Here is a 12,060-nt window from a genome sequence, read left to right as displayed (position 1 = left end):
AAAAGACCTGGATATGATCCTAGATCCTACAGTGCAGCTTGAGCGGTCTTGCATAAGTCTCTTCCCTTCTCTGGGCGTCAGTTTTCACATGGAAAATGATGTGGGAGGGGGTTTGATGATCTCTGAGATCCTTTTCTGCTCTAAAATTCTGTGTTCTGTAGCTGTGCAGCAAGAGGTAGTTAAACGGGCCTCTTCCCCCAGAAAAGCCTTGGGGTATTTTGCTCATTAAAGGGATTAGCTGTCCATTTGCAGGGATGTCTCTCCAATGAGGTAGGGACAGAATGGCCCAACACAGCATTAGTTTTGATTCACTTTATAAAGTGCATATCCAATTCCCTGGCAAGTTAAGCCAAGCACGTCTTCTCATGTGTTTGAGGAATCAAGGATTTTGGCTGATAAAGAGAGCAAATGCCTCTTATTAATGTGTGACGAATCCATATGGAGGAAAAACACTGTTTCTTTTCTCCCATATGGCATAGTTGAGTAAGGCTGGCTTTTCTGGCCTCGAAATGGTTCCATGAACCAGGTGGGTGGTTTATTTCACAGGCTGGTGACAATCCAGTGTGTCTCTCCCATGAAGATGGGAAGGGATGATAATTCCTCCATTATAGCCCAGGGCTGTCAGCAAGGTCTGTGACATGGGCCATTGGCTCCTTTGTCAGGATGTTAGGTAGGTGAACTACTGTGAGGAAGAAGAGAGGGAAATCTCAAACCAGTTTGAGACCTGGACCTGAACTTTCTGTGAACCTCAAAACCTTTGGAGTTTTAGCCCAGCAAGGATGGATTAACTTTTTATCCTGGAAAACACTCAGTCCCCTCCCCTTAATTCCAATGTAGTGAGTGTGATGAGGTCTTTGGGGGAGAGCAGGCACAAGGGGGAGGCAGCTCTCTAACCTACCTTCAAACTATAGGTTCAGAGGATTAAGACTCAATGGCTTCTAGTTTTAAACTGATGTTGGCCCTTTGCAAGATGTGATGAATTAGTTGTTTCACCTCTCTGATGTTTAAGGTACAGATAAAAATACAGAGAATATTTCATTGACTAAATATGAAAAATAACTCAAACAACAGCAGCAACAAAAATCCAACTCAATCAATACCTCTAAAATAATTGTACCTCTTTAAAAGAGTAAGAGATTATGCTGGAAAGAAACATAATCATGTCCTCTGCCCTCTGTTAAGTCAATATGAACTAGAGAGGGATGATGACTTCCATTGTCCCTGTAATGCGGGGTAACAAAAGCAAACTCTTATCTTTCAGGAGTAATCTTCTCAAGTTAAATATTTTACTCTTATCTTTTGGCTGTGTTATGGATGAGCCATTGCTTTAATATATATGTATTAACATATTCAGTATATTATATGTTTGCTTGACCAGAGTCAAGTAAATGTAAATACTTTTCTCTAATATGTAAATTATAGTCACACACAATTAGGCACAAATGTAAAAGGTTTGTTAAAAACAAAAAGCAGTTAAGTGACAGGATGTCAGATTTGGAAGAAAGCATAAAAGATTTACTACAATCTAGAAAATCAGAACCAGGTAGTTTATGAGAATGGGTTTGGATAAACACACACTTGCATACACACACACACACATACACACTCACATACAGTTTGATTTCCTAGAAAGAGTGATGTAGGTATGAACTTACTATATATTGAGAAGGTTCCATATTGAACATTAAAGGACATCTTACCTATGAGAATTATTTGAGTAGTCAAAGGAAGCTGTAATCTTTCTTGGATATATTTGTGGACTCTAAATTCTAAAAATCTAAAATTTTTTATTAAAGATCATCTAGTCCAGTGGAGAAAATCTCCTGTAAAGTTTTCATATCAACTTAAACCACGTCTCCTAAACTGTTTCAAGGAATGGAAACTTACCCCCAGACATGATCCAACGTCATACATTTGCAACTATTAAAAAATTCTTCCTTATAGTAAACCAATATCTATAATCTTTACTTATGTCCCTCTGGAGCTGTGTAGAATATCTGATCTGTTCACATGACAAATCTTCATATTTTTCAGGTTACTTTTTACATCTCTCGTAATTCTCATAATAATTTCTTTCAGATTAAGCATACCAAATTATTTGAAATGAATAAGCATAAGAGTAAATGGAAAAATTGGCAGGTTGGTGAAGGGACTTCAATCAACAATTACTGGTCATGCACGATGCTTCCACAGTGTACTAAGTTCGAAGGTCCCTTTTAAAGTCCAACACACATTCCAAAGGGTTCTTCTTAGCTCAGAGTAGAATGGGTCTACCAACACTTACTGTGCTTTACAGGATGAGGGCAGTATTACTGAGGGACAGAAGACAGAAAGTATGAGTTAACTTCACAATGGTCTTCTCTAAACCTGTGATTCCACAAATAGCTCTAATTCTACAAAGGAACTTAAGCTCTTAGTTTGAAAGCCACAAGAGGGCACTAGACTACTACATGGACCTAGCTCTACTTCTCACCCAAAATATAAAGCAAGGGTAAGTATTGACATTACACTGACTCTGGCAATTGTAGATGGCCGCATCAGTTGTATGTCCTAAACCTGTGCCTGAGACACAGTATGTAATCATGGATGATGTACAGAGATATTGGCTATGAAACATGTATTCAGATGCTAAGCTTGGGTTACCCTAAATGCAGGAGAATTCACATGCAATTTGAAAAAAATAAAAAGAAGTAAGGTCTACCACCAAAGTTCTAAGAAAAAGTGAAGTGGTTATTTAGGCTGTGAGTTTTGAAAACAACATGGGTAATATGGTGATTGTCAGGGGCAAACAGCAGGAGTTAGACAAATGGGAGACTTCTGCATCTACTTTTGGAAAGCCTGACATCTGACGAGGTTCGTGTTTGGCCCAAGATTTTCTCCAGACTGTGAGATTTATGCTAGACATCACCCAACATATTGTCTCTGCCCCTGAAGTGCTCTGTACTTTACAAGGTTTCAGAAAAAATAGTCTTAAGCTAAAGGTACACTGGAAAGCCTCTCACAAATACAGAGTCTCCACAATGTCATCACTCCATTTGAAAAAGGCAAAAATCCAGCCAATTAAGTTGTAGGTTTGTCTGAGCAACATCAACCAACAGATTGTTTGGGTCTATGAAAGAGTGTCTACAACACAGTCAATCAAGTTAACTCAGATAAATGTGAATCAACACAAGGAAAATAATCAGTCAAGTAGGTTGCTTGGAATCATGGGAATCAAACCCTAAGCTGAAGGCCTTTGTTTTTCACTTTTCAACAATTATGTTGACTATTGTGTGGAAAGAGACTCCTTTGATATCATAATTAGGTATGAGATCCATAAAAATAGTTATCCATAAAAATAACTAGATAGGTGGATGACACGTAGATAGATGATAGATAGGTAGATAGATAGATAGACAGACAGGTAGATAGAGATTGACAGATAGATTGATAAATAAAATAATTCAGATTTTTTTCACAGAAATGAATTACTTGATTGGTTAAACCTGAGCTACTTGCTATAGCAGGAAAGATAGGAGAGGGTCTTTTTTTTTTTTTTTTTTTTTCTTCTGAGGTAAGGTTTAGCTCTTTGGAAGCAGTGAATACCTGCAACAGCAATTAATCCATGTGCAAGGAGTCTCTAGCCATAGAAGTGGTTTTTGGCAAAGCCAGTTGAAATTCACTACTTACCTACATTTGGAGTTCTGGATGCATGACTTCCATTTTTTACTGTGTCAGAATCTTCCTGATTTTGATCCTCTTACTTCTGCTATCCTTCTAACATTTGGCCCAGTCTCTGTGTCTCTTTTACTCCATCATGGACCAATAAGAACTCTCACTTTTTGCTTTCTAGTTTCATCCCAACTTTTCTCCCCAGGAATCTTGCTTTTCCTGGAATTGATCTATCTATGCCAGTGCCTCAGTTTTTAGGTCCTTTATAGTGTCAGTTATATTGAGCCTGTGAAAGATATCTTGGCTACTTGACTTGGCTTTGATCAACTTGCTTGTTTTTTCTCATGATTTTATATTTTTCTAAGTTCTGGCCACCAATTTCTGCACATTCTCTGTTTCTTGACTCTTGTTAGCTTAACATGGCATTTGAAATTCTATCTTGACTCCTTCAGTTTTGTTTTCAGAGCTCTACCTTTAACAGCTAAACCCACCCCAAATTGATGGTGGCATCCCCTTTGCAAGGCTCCTCTCCCAGCACAGACCTCATCTTCTGGCACACTCCCCAGCATTACAGGGGAGGTGAGTTCAGAAGAAAATATCCCAGGATCTTCTCTCTGCATTTTTTTCCCTATGGCGGGACTTTGAAGCTGCCTTTCTGGCCTGTCTTCCCTGTTACCAAACACACACATTTTAAAATTAGGAAATGAAAATGATAGTTCTACTCCAAGCCAGGACTTCGTCTAGTGTGCTCCAGGAAAAGGATGATTAATGGAGCTAAGGCTTTATGCCTGAGCCAGGGGGGTGGCAGCTTGTGGGGAATAACTCAGAAGTGCCAACCCAGCCATAGCCTCAGATCAGGTGAACTGCCTGGCCTTGGGCCTACTGGAGGCCCTTAAAGTTAGCTGGTGGCCCTGGCAGAAAATGTGCCCCAATAAGGGCCGGGTGGTACACATGGCCCAGAGGAACACGGCAATTTTCTGATTTTTCTGGTTGATATAGAGAACAAACTTGGACAATCCTGGCCTACAGGAACTTGTCAGCAGCTGGAGTATCCAGACTGGTTGTCCAGACCACCTAAATTATATTGATAATGGCAAAAGTTTCCTTTCCCTGAATGTCATGTGGACTCATTCCAAAGTCCTCATTGGGTTTGAGGCTCTATGTGTAATAGTCCTTCACAAAAAGGGGAAAAAAAATAAAAGAAAGAAAAATGTAGGGAATTTGAGTCCTGCTTTGTTAAAAGCTCAGAACTGAGAGTAGGAAAATTCTGTATGGTCTTGGCTGAGCAGTGGTTTTCCACTTCTCTCAATGTTGAAATTAACCTGATTATGTGAAATACTCAAAAGACGCATTCATACAGCTTCATTTCATCTGAGGTTTGGGTTGCCAAAGACTTATGGCATAAGCCCTCAAATCACTCTGGTTTAATGTTAGGTGGTACCCAGGAGTTCATGGGCATGATCCGTGATGATAATCACCCTTTTTCCATCTCTGCCCGCCATACTCTTATGCACTATTCCCAAGCAAATGCTACTTCTTCCATGAGATCTCACCTGGATCCTCCCTTATCCGTCTGTCCCCCTAGTAATTGGTGTGGCTTTCTTTCCTTAACTTGCTAAGTCTTCTTTTTACCATGTAAGTTTATTTAGTTTCCTTCATTAAAAATAAATAGTCTTTACTGTGACCTCTGCAAAAATAAATAGATAAAATAAAATTTGCAAAAATAAAACCTACCCTTTACTCTCTCCTCTCAGAAGAGAGAACTGCAGTTCCTATTTATCACAAGGAAGGTGGGTGGGAGGATCAAAGAAATGATATTAAGATTCGAATGACACCCTAAAAATAAAACCAATTGTGATTGCTTTAAAATGCATGATCTCATTTGATTCCTACTTGAGGCTCTTTCCTCTTTGGTAAAATGGGGATTGTAATGATTAGACCTGAAGAGGTAAAATCACTCAGCATATAAATGAGGAGATTGGAATCAGACCTGGATTTTGTCTATTCCTTTCTCTCCACCATGTTGCATCCCAGTATACCCCAGCATCCTTAGAGACAAAGTTCTGGAGGAAGCACAAAGGGACTTCTGTTGTCATCTTTCGGTTCTAACAAGATGAGGATCAGCAGGCAGACAGACACACTTGGGAATAATGGCTCTGCTCTCTCAACTGGGCCCCCTCCCCCTGCCTTTATCCCCACTCGGGGTGACCTCGGCAGAACAAGCTCGCTCTGTAATGACCACTTCGTTAGCAGGGGCTGTGTATTTAGTAGCAGGAAATATAAGCTTTTGTGGTCAGTGTGACGTCACCCCACCCACTGAACAGACCTTTATAATTTGACCACAAAAAGGCTTGAAAGGGATAGACACATACACATAGAGAAAGAGGCGATAGCACTGTCAACAGTTGTCTGTGCAGTGAAAGGAGCATTGTATCTTCCAAATGTTTCCCAAAAGCCTGATGTTTGGTCTGCTGTAGACAAAACATCTGCATGATATATGGCATTTTCGCTTTGTAGTTGAGTGTCCCAACTCATCCATCTTTCTTTTCCTCTCTCCTTTCTTTCTCTCCTTCTTTCATCTTTTCCCTTCCTTATTCACTTCACATTTCTTCTTCCCTCTCCTTCTTTTTCCCTTTTTTACTCTCCCTTAATCTAAAATATACAAATAATATATTTAAAAATCTTTTCGCTGCTTTCCAATATTTAGATGCATGGCATATACACATGCACACATGCACCATTCCCAGTTGTATTACTCTTCTGGATACTTCACTGTTAGAGGGAAAAGAAAAAGAGAGAGAGAGAGAGCGAGAGAGCGAGAGAGCTACAGAGACAGAGAGAGATAAAGGGAGAGAAAGCAGAGACGAGAGAGATTTTAAAAGATGTAGCTGATATATTAATGTAAATATTACAATTTGCTTCCCATGAATGTTGGTTTTCAAACTTATTTTTTAGAGGAGTAAAGAACCTATTTTGTAGGGCTAAATGACCGAGTACCTTTTAGTGTCATGGTGTGCAAGTTCAAGGTAATATTTCACTTGGATATTTCATTTTACCTTTTGTTTTCATTTTTATTTTAGGTGAAGAAATGGCACAATAAAGATCGATATAGATAAATAAACCCAAAAAGCAGATAACCTGAGAAAGGAGGATAGAAAAAACTGTCTATATGATACATCTGCATTAGCTTTTTCCTAGTTTGAAGCTAGGGACCTTCTGTCAGAGATTGAGAGAGACAGAGAGAGGAAGTCTGGGAGGTAATGGCGGATGTGTCTGACCTCTGAATTAAAGCTGGTAGAAAAGTATGGCTTCCTGTGATTTAAGCCTCTGTGGGAAACTCCCTCCCAGGGCTCTGAGTTCTCCTCTGAGGCACAGGTAGCAGGAAACACCTGCTTTACTTCTCCCCTGAATTTTCCCCTTCAGGGAGTCTGGGACCTTTCCTCCCTTCTCTGCAGTACACAAATGGACAAGCAGATTTTCCACATGTGCCAATCTTCCTTGAGAGAGGAAGTCTGGAACCATCTATTAGTAAGTGATGCACTTTGATGGCTTCCCTACCCCTTACTCTATTTTTTTTTTCTCTTCCAATTGACTTCTATTATTGATTCCTCAACCTAGCTTTTTCCCTTCTTGTACTAATAATACTTTTTTTCCCAGAATAAGTTAGGCATAAGAAGTCTATCCATAAAAGCTGATAGACAAGTGTGCGTTTTGTTCATCACGATTCTTCATTTTTGGTTTTGCCATTCTCCTCCTCGTGACAAAGGGGGAAGCAAATGAAATTCCATTTTGGAAAGGCATGAAAAACAGATGTAAATATACATCAGATCAAGATAACAGCCTTCAAATAGCCTCCCAGCCAGAGGCAATACACAATTAACAGCTTCTTAGAGTAGCCCTCATCCATCACAGAAAACAGGAGCCAAGAAACCATCTACATAACATATAAAGACTATCAAAAGTTTTATTAAGTAAAAAATTATGAAATCCAAGAAATTTTTATCAGGCTTGCAAAGACCTCTGAGGGTCACCATGTCTAGTTCACTTTCTCTAAAGAGGAGAACATCTATAGAAATGTTTGTAACACTGATCTCTCCTCCTCAGTGCTTTCTTCTTCTACTCTCTAGTTAAAAAGAATTCTTGGGTAGAAAAGGGCAAAAGACAGAGAAGTCTAAAAAAAATTTATATTTTTCTAACATTATTTTTTTCATAGGAAGGACTCTATGATAACAAACCTTGGTCAATTTAGAAGGCAGGGTGATGTACTAGAACTATAAGTGATCTAAGAAGTCAATAAATCTTAGTGAGTCACTGGAAAAATCAGAGGTATAACCATGAGAACTTGATGAGTCACTTCCTTTCTCCAAAGAATTTAATCTGTAAAATGGGAGTGTTAAACTAAAGGATTTCTGAGGTTACTTCTATCCCTGTTTCGTAATATATGTGACAGAACGGAGATGACTATCTTATCTAAATTTCTGCTAGAAACCAAGAAGAAAATAGGAAACACCCAAATAAGGAAACAGACAAGGGAATAAAAAGAACTCACAAAAGAAATACTACATTAAGTCAGTGAATGTATGAACAGCTGTTCCACCTCACTAATGATCAAAGAAATTTAAATTAAAAGATGGGCTCTCGACAGCGGAAACTAACACAACATTGTAAAGCAATTATACTCCAATAAAGATGTAAAAAAAATAATAATAATAAAAAGATGGGCTCTCATGGTTACTTCTGAGCCTGGTCAAAAGGGAAAAGATAAATTTTTCACAATTTTTTTTGTCATAACATTGTTTATAATAGAAGAACATTGTATACAACATATATGCCTCATTACAGTATATCCATTTATTAGACTACTACCATCTATTAAAAATGATGATATCGATCTACATGCCTTAACAATGGAAATACAGTTACCACACATTGAGAAAAAAAGGTAAGGTTGTCAAACAGGTATAACATTACTCCACTTAAGGAAAATGTACATATATATGAGTGTATGTGCACAGGAAAAAATCTGAATGGACACCCTCACAATATTAACAGTGGTTATCACAGGCTGTTGAAATCATTGTACAGCTGTCTTCTTTATACCTTTCCATATTTTTGGAATGTTTTAGAGTGAATAAGTGCTACTTTTATAATTGACAAATTTTTATCTCCATTTGGGAATAATATATAACTAATAAAGTATCATGAGCATGCTGCACATAGAAGAACATTGTATAAAAAAATAGAAATGAGTCCTCTTTGGGCAGCAGATTGTAAGGGGAACTGTTAACCTGGTCTGTTCATTCAGAGCACCAGAATCTTGGATACAATTATCATTTGGTTCTTTGTGTTTCAGATACTTCTCTTTTACAAGTTGCTTGTATTGTCTGAGCCTCAGTTTCTTCATCTATTAAAGATAATAATTTTCACCTTGCAACGTAGTTGCAATAATTCAATGAAGTAACACCTATATATTGCTTAGAAGGAGACCAATAAATATCGGTTATTCGGATTACACAAAATCAATACATTTATACTATAGCAAACAGTGATTACTAAATTAATTAATAGGAACCGCACTGGAATGATATGTCTATAAGTCATTTGTAATTGTTGTGTGTTAACTACTAAGGTTAGCAGTTAATAGGATATTCTTAATAGGATAGTGGTGAAAGCTTTGGCCATGAGTGACTTGACTTCCTTCAATGGAAAGCCTCCTGAATTCTCCAATGTGCAGCCTCCATGTCTTGCTTAGCCAGCTGGTCACATAGCAATATATATGGAGCTACAAATATTAGCCAACCTTGACCTAGGGGAATACGAAGAAGAAAAAAGAAGATTCAAATTATGCCTTTAATGTGCTTACAATATAATGAGAAAAACAACCCAAAGCTTCACAAAATGTAGTGTAATAAAATGCTATTTGTACAACAAAGCATATACACTTAAAAGCTAGAGAAGTTTGCATAATTCACGCTGTAGGTGGAGGTCTCAGAGAAGCTGTGATGCCAGAGAAAATTTTAAACAGGAATTTTCTACAAGGAAGGTACAGGGAAGGGCATTCAAGGCAGGAAACATGCAAAGACATTGGAAGGTCATACCCAGGAAACACCAAGCATTTTCACAAAGAGGGTGGCATGGTCGGTGCATAAGACATGTGCTAGGAATTGGAATGAGCTGGAGCTGGAGATGCACAGGGACAAGGTGGTGCGGTCTCGCAAATCAGGCTGAAGGGTGTAAACTTTATCCTGGGATCCACAGGATGCGACTAAGAAGTTTGATATGAAATGAGCCATCTTGATCTCAAATTTGGTGCAGTCACTTCCCAGTGGGATACACTGAAAGGGGGCAAACATGAAAGCAGGTAGCATTAGGAGGATTTAACTGAGGTTCTACTAAGAGATGATGAGGACCTGAACCAAGGCAGGGAGAGAGGATGGCAAAGGGGGTCATGGTAACAGAACTAATGTGGGAAATGAGGGGTTCTCTACTATCTCGACCATTGACTGGCTATTAGCGCTTGGGCAGCAATCGCTTAACATCCCTGAGAGTCTGATATTTCATCTTTAAAATGGAAGGGGGTATGGAGTGCAGACTAAGTCAACCTGGTTATAGGACTGGCATCTTAAGGTATGGTGAACAGATAGTCTTGGCTATTCTGGTACAGTCCAGTAGCTAAGAATGAGGTGTGAGGGGAAGCAGGAAAGGTGCTGGGGAGACTGAGTTGAGTCTTTTCCAGAGGATGGGGTGGGCACGAAGTGAGGAGAAGTTTCTCTCTCCAGAGAGATGCACGGGCAGGGTGGTGTTGGAGACCTTCGTGAACTCACTTTCTGTGACCTGAGAAAGGGTCACTGAGGACTAGAAGGGTCAGGAAGATGAGTTACAAGCTAAGAAAATATGATACTGCAAGAGAGTGCCGGGAAAGAGCAGTCACCAGCAGAAAACTCTGGCACCTAATCCTTACCAGTAAAACGGGCCAGCTTAGAAGCTGGCAGAGCCTTCTGGGCTGGGCTCAAAGCAAGCAAGCAGGCGGGACGAAGGGGATCTGGGGCATGGAGCAACGGAGAAGGAGTCCTGCTGGGCTAGCAGCACTCACACTACAGGAACCCCACATTTTCTCCAGCGCATCCCACCCACATTCCTTGACTTCCTCACCCAGCCTACCCCACCTACCTTATGGGCTGGAAATCAGGGGAGAGGTCTGCCATGGGTAGATAGATGTATCACAGTCTGAGCCCTGGGGTATTCATCTGTAAAATGGAGATAATCCACACCCTGCCTAGCTTACAGAGTTTTGGAAAAGAGCAACTGAAGTAATGCAAAAATGCCTCATAATGTTAAAAAATACTCTAGGATTTGAGGTATGAGCATCATCATATCAGACCCTAAATAACTTTAACCTTCAAGTTCTCTTTAAGGCCAAGATTTGCTGGAATTTAAAAAGATCAGGATATCTGGTTTTATTTGGCTTCCTTACCAATATTCTTTGGATATCTTAACTGACACTAGCTTATAAAGTATTACAAAATATTAGTAAAAATTATAAAAATTTATAAAATGAAAGACCTACTAACTCAGTATAAGAAACCAGCCCACACCTGAAATTAGCTGCATCTTTATACACCTTGGCTTCTGCAGTCTGGAAAACTCTGGAGACAAATGTGGTTTTGCAGAGTCCTTTACTAAGAAACAGCAAGCAAGGACTCTGATCCCAGCCTGGCTACTCTGTGCCATTCTGAGCTTTGATTTCCAAGGAGAGGGGGTTGGTCTGAAAAACCTCTACCATACCACGTGATTCTGCAGATGAAAGTCTTTAGTATTTATTGAGCATCTTCTGTATTCCTCAAGCTGTTAGGGACTAGGCAGTGGAGGGAAGGCTATGGGTAGTGTATACATTATAGTCTCTACCTCAGATATCTTCAGGTAGTTGAGGGAGCAAGATGTAAATGTGCAGATACATAAACAGAAAATTAACAATAATTTCTTCCATCTCTTGTTCCCATCAGGTGTTTGATGCATGTGCATACTATGGCACACACAGATTCAAAAGTAATCTGTGAAGTGGGAAGGAACTGGAGGTGGAGGGGGTGGGTTTGCATATGCATTTGATAGAGAGAGACACTAAAGTCTCCCAAGATGAGTGGCGTGCCGAGCAAGAATAGAGACTTAAGTCTCTTGGCTCCTGGTACAGGTAGATGCTATGGCATACTGGAAAGCTCATGGACTGTTGAAGACAGATGGAACTATATCAGAGTCTTCCTCTTGTCTGGGTGACTTTGGGTGAGATGCCACCTAATATACCCATTTCACAGATGAGTCGGTGTACTCAGGTGGGGTTGTGGTGAGCATTTTGAAAAGAGACTGTGTGTGAAGCATCTCACATGGTGCCTGGCACACTGTAGATGGAAAGAA

General features: G+C 39.6%; 1 long non-coding RNA gene across 1 annotated transcript; it reads right to left on the bottom strand.

The window, feature by feature from the left end:
* Positions 1 to 9,233: 9,233 nt before the first annotated feature.
* LOC103012153 (uncharacterized) lies at positions 9,234 to 11,320 on the bottom strand. Its single transcript, XR_451505.2, has 4 exons — positions 11,247 to 11,320; positions 10,822 to 10,898; positions 9,750 to 9,986; positions 9,234 to 9,457 (listed from the first exon to the last, which is right to left on the bottom strand). It is a non-coding gene; the product is annotated as an uncharacterized LOC103012153 (long non-coding RNA).
* Between the last annotated feature and the right edge of the window lie 740 nt (positions 11,321 to 12,060).

This window comes from Balaenoptera acutorostrata, chromosome 8, assembly GCF_949987535.1.
Source record: "Balaenoptera acutorostrata chromosome 8, mBalAcu1.1, whole genome shotgun sequence".
NCBI classification, from domain to species: Eukaryota; Metazoa; Chordata; class Mammalia; order Artiodactyla; family Balaenopteridae; genus Balaenoptera; species Balaenoptera acutorostrata.
This window is presented reverse-complemented; position numbering and strand designations above follow the sequence as displayed.